Source organism: Heliangelus exortis, chromosome 2, assembly GCF_036169615.1.
Source record: "Heliangelus exortis chromosome 2, bHelExo1.hap1, whole genome shotgun sequence".
NCBI lineage: Eukaryota > Metazoa > Chordata > Aves > Apodiformes > Trochilidae > Heliangelus > Heliangelus exortis.
In genome coordinates this window covers 15,986,296-15,998,295 of record NC_092423.1, presented here as the reverse complement: position 1 = coordinate 15,998,295, position 12,000 = coordinate 15,986,296, and the positions used below count along the sequence as shown (strand labels likewise).

The 12,000-nt window shown below is 42.5% G+C and overlaps 1 long non-coding RNA gene across 2 annotated transcripts in view; it reads right to left on the bottom strand.

Moving 5' to 3' along the window:
• LOC139792098 (uncharacterized) overlaps positions 1-12,000 on the bottom strand; it is a 28,473-nt gene that overhangs the window by 11,438 nt on the left and 5,035 nt on the right. The gene's annotated exons all lie outside the window — the stretch shown is intronic.

Sequence of the window (12,000 nt, the reverse complement as noted above, 5' to 3'; positions counted from 1 at the left end):
ACTTTGCCAAACTTAAAAGTGTTTGGCATTTTCCATGTCAAGTATGCAGCTTGAGGTACTTCGAAGATCCAAATTAAGGATGAAAAATGCTTTTTTTCTTATGGACTGAAATTCTTGAATGCCCAGTTTTGGATGTGGAGTGAGGATGGGATAAGTGACAGTTTTTCACTGTCCAGAAAGGGCTCAAAGTGGGTCAGAAGAAGTGGGTATAGTGTAGAACATGGAGCAAAAGAACAGCCTTTGAAACACCAGCGTGCTCTTCAAGATGCATTTACAGACTGTGATTTTAGTACCTCCCACAGTCTGTGCTCTCTGAACACAAATGAAAGGGGAGTGAACATTGCAGCAAGGAAGCTCAGGGGTAGGAAGGACAATACCACTCCAGAAAGCTGGATTGTCCATCTCTCTGTCCCTAGGCAATGGAAGGCACAGCATTCAAATAATCTTTGAAGAGATAGGTACCTCAATGAAATTCAGTGGGAGCTGGGCTTTGGGCAGATGAAGTATCATGCTTAAAAAAACTGAAAAATCAGGTGAGACACACTTCAAATAAAGCAATCGATTTTCTGTCAGGCTCTTGTTGTCTTGATTTATATGGGTGAATATAGGATGTTCATGGAAATGCTAATCTTGCTGACTGTCTTGGAAATAATAATTGTTTTCTGTGGAGAACAGGCACTACAGTGATGACTACCACAGATGGATAATATGGCTGTGTCATTCAAAAGTGCTAAAAGAGAGCATAGTGATCTTATTTATGGTATTGACTAGCTTTTGAATACTCATCTTGGCAATCTTTGTATTGTTTTTCTAATAGAGATTTTATGTTTGATGATATGATTCTGACAGGCTGGAATGTCAATTATTAGGTAGACTTCTTAATCTCTTTCCAACTTTACAGTTCCAACATGGAAAAAAACCAGCCCTGAAATTGGGCTGTCAGACATGATTGTTATAAAGCTATTGTTTCCAGCCATCATCTGTGGATCCTGCAGGGATTGTCCAAGTTAACTGCTTGTTGTCAAACAGTTTGCACTTGAAAAGTAGAATTTTCCCCTCCCCTCCATATTCTTTAGAGGTTTGCAAATGGAAAAAACATGGGTTTGAAGCACCAAAGCTTATTTCCTGGTGTCCTATTGCTGGTGGCTTTCCAGTGGGTTATAACTAGATACATAGACCAGAGGGTTGCCATGTCATTAGAAAAAAATAAACTTAATTGAATAAAGATTGCCTTGAATGATTTATCTTCCTTGTGTGTGTGCATGTGTGAGCTGGCTGTAAGAAGGTCATGACCATTTAAAATATTTTTGCCTAATCAAAATTACTTGGTGGATAAGTTCCCAGTCAAAAGCAATTTGGGAGCAGCCTATAGCTATAGTAGGCAGTATTTGGACACCAACTGATTTGACCAGATTAATGACTCACAAGGATGGTTTTGCTTGTTCTCCCACTGGGCAAATGAAACTTAACTTCACGTTTTGTACATGATCACTCCCCTTGTACAAGTCCAAAATTGCCCTTTTCCATGAACATTTCCAAACATTGCTTTAAAATCTACTGCTTGGCACAGGCAATAAACCCTTTCAAATCCAATGTGCGCTTGAACACAAGGCCTCTGGAAACTTAACTCCTGATTGCTGGAGAAACATTATTGCCTTAAATTAAAGGCAATAAATGCTTCACTTCACACTTGTTTTTTTAAAAAATGCCTACAAACTTTTTTGGCCTTCGTGATATCCCTGTAGTAAGTGAAGCACTCATAAAGATGTGAATGAATATTTCCAGACATGGTTTGTATGTGCAAGATCTGGCCAGGGAAATTGTTTGGTTGTGTACAGGACACCTTCTGGAAGAGCTGCATGTCACTTGTAGGTCACTACAGCTTATCAGATTCTGCAAGAGCAAAATAGCTATACCAGTATCATAAATCAAACCACAGAGCAATTTCCCTTGTTGACTATTGTAAGTGTGTTAACTCCTGGGTGTTGTGGATTTTGAGCATCTCACAAGGGGCTGCTACTAAGCTGTGCATTATTTGTTAGGTTTGTCAATCACACAAATGCTTTTTATGGATTGTGACGGATAAACCCCACAAAACTTAGAAGCTTCCACAATTTTTTTGATAAAATAATCTGTCTGCTCTTTTAAGACCAGAAGCCTTAAAGGGTTAAATAAAGGAAAAGAATATTTTACCCAGTTGTTCTTTACTCTAGACATAAGGTCTGACAAGGGGCTGTTTGAAAGAGAAAGTGGACTAGAAGGACTTGGGTCTGTCCCCCAGGTTTCCCCATCTGGATCCAACCATTGTGTTGCTCCTGCTTTAAAGATAGCAGCACAGGAAGCCAGGTGGTTTGTATTTTGCCAGAGGGGCAACCAGGATTTGAACACTGCAATTAGGTTTAAATCAAGACCTGTGGAGGGACTTCATCTCAGCTGGGGCCAGTCACCCTGGCTCCCGTTAGAGGCAATGGGAAGAGGGGGGAACACAGGGGGCATGGTTTTATAGGCATCCTTTTTGTCTGAGACATGACATGCTCAAGACTCCAACTCCCCTTATTAACTAAGTCTCTGTTTGCTAAACATTATTTATTATGCCAACCCCAGATGTCTAGCATGTCTCTCTATAGTCACTTGCACTATAGCTGTAGCTCCCTCTGCTAACCATGCTGGGCTGTACTTGCAAGCATGGCAGTGGAGGCATTCCAAGTGCAGAAGACATCTGCAGGGTCTCAGCACATTTCTCCAAGACTATGTTTAGGAGGCAGTGAGCTGTGGGAGCTGGAGCCTCCCTGTTCCTTTCCCTGTCCCCTGGAGCTGCTGTAGTGCACAGGACAGTAGCAGGGACTGAGGGGTATACAGAGCACTGCAAGAACCCCAGTGCAGCTGTGTCTTGCTGTGACATCTCCTGGGACAGCAGCAGAGAGGAGGAGATTGCATTCCTTTTCCCCCAGATCTGTATCTCATTTCCATACTAAACTATTTTCAGTCCAAGAACCTTGCTCACATGCACTTCTCCCCATAACTCAGAGGTTTTTCTTTCCTCTGTAAATCACATGCACAGATCCCCATTTATGAAAACAAGATCTATAACAAAACCCTCTTGACACCAGTAAATCTTCTTTTAATGAATTGGGCCTGTAGCTTCAATTATGAAACCAGTCTGTGATGGCTGCTGAACAAGCCATGCCAATAACAACACTGAGGCAGATCACTGTCAGAAGGGTGTTGGGAGAGTCTCAGGAAGGGCTTGGATTCTCCCTCTTTCCCTTCAAGGACTTTCACATCTGCATTGCATTATATCCCCATCCAGATGACTTCTCTGGGATCTCTACTGTTCTTGGGAGTATTTACATTACCAGAAATGAAACCACTAATTTATTTGTTCAGTCTTCCACATAAATATACCCATAGACCAGTGTGAAACAGCTCACATTTATCTGGTTTGCTTTGTTTCCAAATGGACCTACCCTGGATTTTCAGTTTCACAGTGTGTATAAAGAATTAAACTCTTAAATTAGATTGTAAACCCTCTGAATCATATTTTTACCATGTTTTTGTGCACTACATACTATCAGACACTACTGTCCTTCAGCATTACTAGAAACAAATAGAGCACTTCCAGGTATCCTATTATCCTATAGGAGCCAGATGGGCAGTTGATGGGAAGGGGCAGATTTCATGGGTCCCACGAGCTGATGTGGGACAGCTGATATGGGAACACTGAACATATTATTTCTGTCCTTTGGGCCATCCATATGGTAGGATGTTGAAGACCACAATTTTCCCTTCTCTGGCAGTGAGAAATTGCCAGTGAACACTGAGGCAGGTGCTACTCTTATCCTTCTGGTCTTGGGCACAGAGAAAGGAGCAAAGGACAAAGCAAATGCTCATCCTCAAACCTCCCTGCCCTTTTCTGTGACCACTGTGATGATCAAGGCACTGGACTGGAAGGAATCAATTGCTGCTCTGTGCAAGACCTCAGATTTCTATTTGTAATGTGGAGACCCAGATGATTTTCACTCCTGCTTGTCATATAGACACCAATTACAAGCTTTTTGTGCTACCTGTTTCATCTGTTGGCCTCATAGAGTGGCTCTCTTGAGTCATCTTAGGGCTGTAGTAAAACTCAACATTTCAAAGGAGCTCTTTGGCTCTATTTTATTTTTAGATGCCCCGTGCTTGTCCTGTTTTCTGTCTTCCTGCAGCAGGCTGAGTCATGTTGATTTGGTGATGGAAGATCTCTTGATGGAAAATTGGGAGAAAGTGATATTAAAACAATAAATTTCACTTAGTGGGAAGCTGGGCCTAGAGGCTCCTGATCCTGTGGTCTTTCATCACTTAAAGTGGATGCTGGTCTAAGCAGAGCTGGTGCAGCACAGAGGATTCAAGGTGGACAGCAGCATAGGGTGATGTCTGGATTGATGACAAAACCAGACACCTAGCCTGCTAAAGAGAGATCACTAAGCACTGAGAAGAACTACTGAGGTTTTTGTGTGTTGTAGTATCTCCTTCCCCTAAGTTATGTGGTTTAGCAGAACCAGTTAAAAATTATATTGGAAGTATGTACATTTCCCACACAATCAGCTGAAATTTGTCTTTTACACAATGTTTGTTACTGCTTTTGTTTCTGTGAAAGTGTCTGCCTTGGGCAGGAGTTCCAGTTTGGGGAAAATCTGGAGAAATTTGGGGGATTTTTCTCTGCAGATTATGAGATTTTCCTCAGAAATAATAATAATAATAATTAATAATAATAATAAATAAAAGAATCACACTCCAAATTTCAAAATTGCAAACTGGATTACTGAAAAGATGTATTTTTATCTATTTCATTTTTATCAGTCTTCAAAAAAATTCTGATGAGAACAGGTACACTCTGCAGAAAATGTCCCTTCTGCTTATCACTCTCTGAGTCCTGAATTAAAGCACAGCCCTGTACACCATTCTTTGCTGAGGAGGAGTGGCTGTGCACACAGCACACAGGTCTTTGCTGGCTGCCTTAGAATCTTATTTTTAGAATCAAATTTCCAGGGTTGGAAGGGACCTTTCAGATCATCCAGTTCCAACCCCATGCCACCTCTCACTAGATCAGGTTGCTCAGAGCCCTGTCCAGCCTGGCCTTCTCCGGGTGCTCACACTGCTGGAAAAAAATCCAGCAGCTGCCACCTAAGTGTGTGCCCAAGAGCAGTAGAAAGGCTGCAGATGTTTAAGCTCCTAAAGGGCTACAGAGGTTTGGGGTGCAGCAGAGGAGAGGGGTGTGGGTGTGCATTTGGCCTTCTGGTGTAATCCAGAGGACACCTCTGGTCCTTGGGAATCTGAGGATGAATATTTCTGTAATAGCTCTGTTTCTGAAAACCAACTGAGGGCACATCAGTGAGGTCAGGCATTGCTCATGAGTCAAAAATGAGACAGTACTAAAGCTTGCTCTTTATCTATATATCAAACCTTAAATGTTCTCGTCTGGAAAATCATTTTGTTGATTTAGACTAACCACTAAAGGTCCTGGACTTGGGCTCAGCTGCATGATCCAGGAGGGGATTTAAGGGAAGGGTGTGACTGAGAAAGCAAAAGAAAAGTCCCTAGGACTGCGGCCAGTTTTAGTCAGAGGAACTACTTTGTTATTGTATTGCAGCTGCATGGTGTTTTTAACTATAAACCATGTTGCAGACCCAGGATGAAACAGGCTTGGGTGCTGCAGTGATTTTGTACAAAAAAACAATTTACAAATCCCATGTGAAGAAATGTTTGAAAGTCCTTTGAAAACATTGTTTGGCCAGCAGCAGGGCTCTGTTCAAGTTCTACTCCTGTTGCAGCTCTTGCTTCTAAAGGTACAGCTATACAAACAACTGACTGTGGGGATGTGCCTTTACATTGCATCATGTTTTCCACAGCAAGGTCCCATTCATGGCCTGTAGTAAATGAAATGTTGCCTAAATGTAAAGAGAAATCTGCTCCAAGGCAAGAGGCTGTCTCTGAGAAGTTGTCACTAGCAGCTACACTGACACTATAAATCCACACTTCCACATCATTCAGAGTAATGTTTGAGTATCTGTACCCTGTGTTATTAACATATTTGCTAGAGATGAAGTTTTATTAAGGCAAGAAGCAGCCATACAGGAGGAACATGCAGTGTGATGGGTATTGGAAATGGATACAGTTACTTGAGCAGCCAGCAGGGAAATAGAAGTCGAGTGTAATTGTCATTTTACAAGACTATGTATTACAGTGTTTTATCCACCTCCTTCATCCATTGCTTGGAAAATTCTGGCTAGTGGGATGTTTTCCAAATGAGTCCTAACCTTGACTCTCATGTTCCAGAGTAGATGGCCTGAATTTGCTATATACTCCATCAGACATAAGGCCTAAATTTGCTATATACTCTATCAGCAGTATGTGGAACTAGCAAGGATGTGCTGGAGACACTTGCAACCTTGCAGAAAAATGGCTCCTGCACTTCTGATGAGCTCCTATGGGCACTTCATGGCCTGGGTTGGTGGAAGCCCCATTCCAAATGTGTGGGCAAGCCATAGACTTGGTATAGATTTCATTTTATGGACCTCATTCCTTTATTTTATCTGTTACCCTCTTTAAGTGATCATTTAGACAGCTTGTTGCACAGCTAAATGAAGCTAAAGGAAAACAGTGCATGAACTGGAAAAGGATTATACCAAGTCCATCCACATTTCCCCACGGCTAGGGTTTCTCATGTCTTTAATTCTCTAAATTAATGATGAGGTTATATAGTACCAGAGAAATAGACACTAAGGTTGCAGCTCCAACCAGCTAATATCTAGGTAATAATTTAAAATGTGTTGTTCACTACAACTTTATTAATGTTCACATTAAGTCATTATAATTCTTTCAGTACCAATGTCCCCACTTCACATGAGAGGTGTTTAATATTAGCTGCTGTTCAGCCCTTTCCAGCCAAATAAAATCAGTCTTAGTACATTCTGTCTTGTTAGGTCAACAAACATGGCATGTGATGAACTCTCCCTGCTCTATAACTTATCTTGCCAGGATGGATAAGGGAATGTACTGCAGCAAAACATTCCCAGTGCTTTGCTTTGACAGCACATGGTCCAACTCAAGGAAGGACTGTGGCAGTGCCACAGGGTACTGCACCCTCCCAAATCCTCCGTCTGCCAGCCCAGGAGTGACAAGGTGCCTGCCCTCCCCACTGCCAGCTGTTTTGGAAGGGCAGTACAGTGTGCAGTGTCTCCTATGGCTGGATTGCTGTCTGGAAAGACTCAAGGAGGGCAATTCCCCAGCAGCAGCCTCCCTCCTGCCCCGTGGTCCTGCACAAGGCATGGGGTGGCTGCTGGGCTGGACACTGAGAGTAGCCCTGGTGCTGGGCTGGCCACATGGGAGGTCCAGGCTCAGAAGCCATTAGCAGAAAACCAGCTACCCTCTTGAATGAACCCCACCCATAATATGGAGACAGGAAATTTTGTGTATACTCATCCCTATATCTATTAGGACTTTGAAAGTGGGACACTGGGAATGTTTATGAATCATGAAAGCAATAATGAACAAAACACCACAGAACATCATCAGGTTCTTTTGATTAAGTCTAAATTTTCCCCACTATTACTTGAAATTAAAAGCAGCCCAAACTATCCATCATGTGATAGATAACTTAGCTGCAGAAATCAGCATCATACTTTTCAGCATATGCTAAAAGCTAACATGATTAGTAGACTATTCATTCTAGCAGCAGCCTTGTCTATATGGGATCCATGTGTTTGTTCTTTGGAGCAAAAATCAGCTTTTCTGTCTATCTGTAAAGCAGGTGGCATGGGACTGAGCATTAGACTTAAAATCTGGTATTGCAAAATCAGCAATGACCTTTAAAAATGTTGGTACATCTGAAGAGTTGTCAGAGTCTTGTGCTTCTATTGATCCAAAACTTACGATATCCGTAAGTTTCATTCCACTGAGCTGGTTAGGCTGGCCTAGATCCAGCATCTAGATATGCCCATCATAAAACAAGGTTTTCAAAGTTCATTGCAGTTCCTGGAGTTCATAAAAGCTGTGATTACAGATCTGGTAGTCAGTGCTCTACTTAATGCCATTTGTGTGCTAATGCATTGGACACTGGCCCTCCAGGCCTCGCAAGTCTATTTTTTGTGCTTGGTGTTTCCCAGGTGCTTTAACCTAGCAGCAGCAAATACCCCTTTCTGTTTGTGAAGGGAAAGAAAAAAAATAAAAAAAAAAAACAACACAAAAGGACTTGATTGAAAACTGTTAAAGGCTTGATACCTGCTTGATTAGCCACACTGTATTGCAGTACTTTTCTTTTCCCAGGAAAAATGGAGAAGGAATTGTATCCTGATTAATTTTTGAGACATTCTGGCAAGAGGAGGTCCATAAAGAAAACACTATGAGCAAAGGTCTCGTGAAAAACAAACTTCAACATCACTTGATCCAAATAGTCCCATTAAATCATGTTAAATGTTTTCTATGCATTCACTAAGGGTATGACAGCTGCTGTCTCCATATCACTGCAGCCTGGGTTGAATTACAAATGATACACATACCGTCCTCTGCTAGCCTCCTCATGAATCCAGCTTGGCCCTTCCAAATCAATTTGGCTATAGCATTTTCTGGCCTGATCTTTAGTGTTTTAACATAAATAATGTGAATTCCAGTTCAGCTGTCCAGGATTCTCATTTCCTTGGTGGGATCCATTCATGTTCTCCTTCCTGGGAAAGGCAGCATTTTCCTCGTGGTGGGTGAAAGCTTGCTGCTGTGGCTGCTCTCTGTTGAAATAGCTGTCCCTCGCCCAAGAACATGCTGTGCTGTGCAGCTCCCAGCCATGCCTTGTCTGACCTCCAGAAGTCACCCCATATCACAGCTCTGTCACCCCATACCACAGCTCTGTCATGGGAAATATGACAGCCAGCTCCAACCCACAGAAGATCAGTAGGCTCTTTCTATCCATGACCTCCCCATCTTTCTGAAGTCACCAGATTTCATTCACTCTAGTAATTTTTATATAGGAATTTTATTTACATGTGAAGACAAAGCTCACTTTATACAACAGAAGCATGAACAGTAATTCAAGTCACTGCTAGTCTAGAGCCAACTGTTGCAGAAAAAAAAAGAATAACAGAGTAGTTAAAAAATGTTCCACATACACTTAATTTCTATCTCTTTTCCTGGTGTCAGGCTGCCCCTCCATACCCTCTAGTAGATGGTTTCAGGAGAGTGGTGGGGCTGAGGGTGTTGCAGTGAGTTGAGGGCATCTGGAGTGCTTTGCAGTGAGGATTGTGATGCTTAGGATGATGATGTCTCCTTCCCAGATCTAAGACCCACTTGGAGTAATTATCATATAGTTGCAAATATGCTTTTTTTTCTTTCTCTATTCTTTCTCATCTGCAGCTCCATTTTTCACTGGAATTTACTAGTTGTGGTGCCTTTTAGATATGATGAGTGGTGTTTTTTTGTTCTCTTTTTTTACCCTAAAACAAGTTTTGTTCGGCTCCCCTCTTACTGGACTGTCTATGGGAGAGATGTTTACAGCCATGGGATCACCAGTGCCCACCTGTGGCCCATCTCTTGTCATTCCATGCTCATGCTCCTCTGTGCCTCATCTTGTTTCTCCACCTCTCAATGGTAGCAGACCTTGTCCTCTCTTACACTATAGCATTAGTCATAAATATCTCATTTTGCATAGAATAACAACTGTATCTAGCAAAGTATGCTTATACCATGCAAAGATATACAAAAGTAAAACAAATTAGCTTTGCACAAGCAATCACATAGAAAAATTGCTGCCGCAGCTAAATGAAGCAAAGCAAAGTAAAACAAAGCTGAAAGCAGGTCAAGAAAAGTTCAGACCAAGCACAGCCTGAAAGCCTCAGTTCTAAGGCCTTACTAATTCAGGGCAAATCTTCTGGCTTGCTCCTGAGAGAGACAGCACAGTACTACCAGGCTACATCATTGTGTAATGCTCTGCTCAGCTTCACGGGAAAAAGCTTTTCCAGTGCCTCACCTGAAATCCAGATGGTGGGCTTTGGAGCAGGTGAGGATGGATAACAGGGACACGCAAAGGCAACTGCATGTTTCAAACATTATACCAGTCTGTGCTTGCTAGTTTGATTAGCTGTTTGAAAGCTGCTAGGTGAGAAGTGTTGTTGTGAGTGGTGGAAATGGTATCTCTTGCTTTTCATCCCTTGAGCTTCTGGCCTGTTTTAACAGAGGCAAAGGTTGGGTTTGACAGCCCAGCAGTCCTGGGAAGGGGTACCTCCTCAGGCTTGCTTCCAGGACACAGCAAAGCACTTCATATTTGGCATGGCCTACCTGTCAAAATTCTTTTATTTACCTTTTCAGCAACATCGTTTCCCATGTAAATAACTACTGAGAACTTTTGGCATCACTGCAATATATTTATGTTCTTTAAGGAGATATGAGTGGCCACTTCTGCACCAGGCTGGCTTTTGCTGAGTTAGAGTCACAGGCCACTTGGCACTTTTAACCCAAGCTGTCAGTAAGTCACTTGCCCTGACAGTCCTGCTGTAATAAGACACTTAGTGCCAGCAAGCAAGGAAAATGCCACTTCTGTTTGCAAAATGGACACACTTCCCTGGGTAATAAATGAAGAGACTCACTGGCCACATGGGCTGGCAGTTATCTTCTGCTCCTTGCTCTTTGATTTACAGTGTGTGGGAGCAGCTAAGTACATCAATATTGCAAATTAAATACCAAGTGGATAGGTGATCTTTTGAGTTCATGTCTGGGAAGGAAACAACTTTCAAGCACAGCTTTCAGCTCTCCTCTTCTATTCAAATCCTGGCACACAGATGATCAAACAGTGTTTGATCAGTGATTTTTACACAGCTCCAGTCTGCAAAATCTGTCCAGGGCTTTTCCTTTTCTCCTTCTTCCTCTCTCTCTCTCTCTCTCTCTCTCTGTCTCTCTCTCTCTCTTCTAATAGTTAAATTTTACATCAAAGGCTGCTTAGAGCTTTTAGATAGTATTATTCTATTCACTGGTTAAATAGAAGTTGCTTAAAATCCTGCATAATGACACTGTCCTTATGTATCTGTTTTCCTCAGCAGCCTTAGTGGCGTGTGGAGTCAGTGTGTCTGTTAGACAGGCACAGTTTAACCAGTGATAATGTTAATTAGAATGGAAGAATATATTGTATGCATCCCACATGTTTCGCTCTACAAAAATATGAAAAACTCTGAGCCTTAACACTAAAGATGTCAGATAATTATCTCGGATGATGTCTTTGGAGCCCTAGTAAGCCTCAGGATGGAGAGATTATTTTGTTAATGCTATTCCAAAAATTAGATCCTTGTGCACACATCATGCACTATGAGTCCTGTCTTGATTTTCAGCTTCTGGCCTGTGACAGTGATTGATGTTGAAGTTCAGGTTGTGTTTTAAAATGTAAAATAACACAAACATATGTCTGCTAAATACTGAAGCTACCAAATGAAGCCCCCAGGCTAGGAAAGGCCAAAATCCCTGCCCATGTTGCCCTTCTGCACCTCCTTCTGGTGCAGTGGCAGCCTCTGGTTGCATGGGAAGATGTGACAGCTCCTGTAGGCCCTCTGTCTCACCCAAGGTACAGCAGGCTCCTGTTAATTAACCAACGGTTAATCACAGAATTGGTTTCATGCTGTCCATTAGAGGGTAACCCAGTACCTTGGGTACTGCAGCCAGATCAGCCTAGGTCAGGGTCAGACCAGAGACCCTGCAGCTGGAGCTCAGCAGCACGTTGCCATCACCTGGGGGATCTGGTGAGGATATGACAGTTCTCTCATCCTCTCCAAACATCCCCATCTGCCTAACAGAGCTGGCTCCTTCCTCTGTGTGATCTTTCCTTCCTTCCTGCAGGCAGACCCCACTGATCTCTCTTGACATTCACTTCCCATTGGATGCAGGATGCTGCATCCCACCCCTTTCCACTCTGTCTGCAAAGGACTTTTGGGAGCCCAAGAGGGAGCACATAGCCAGGTATGGAGAAACCATGGGGCAGCACAACTGCTG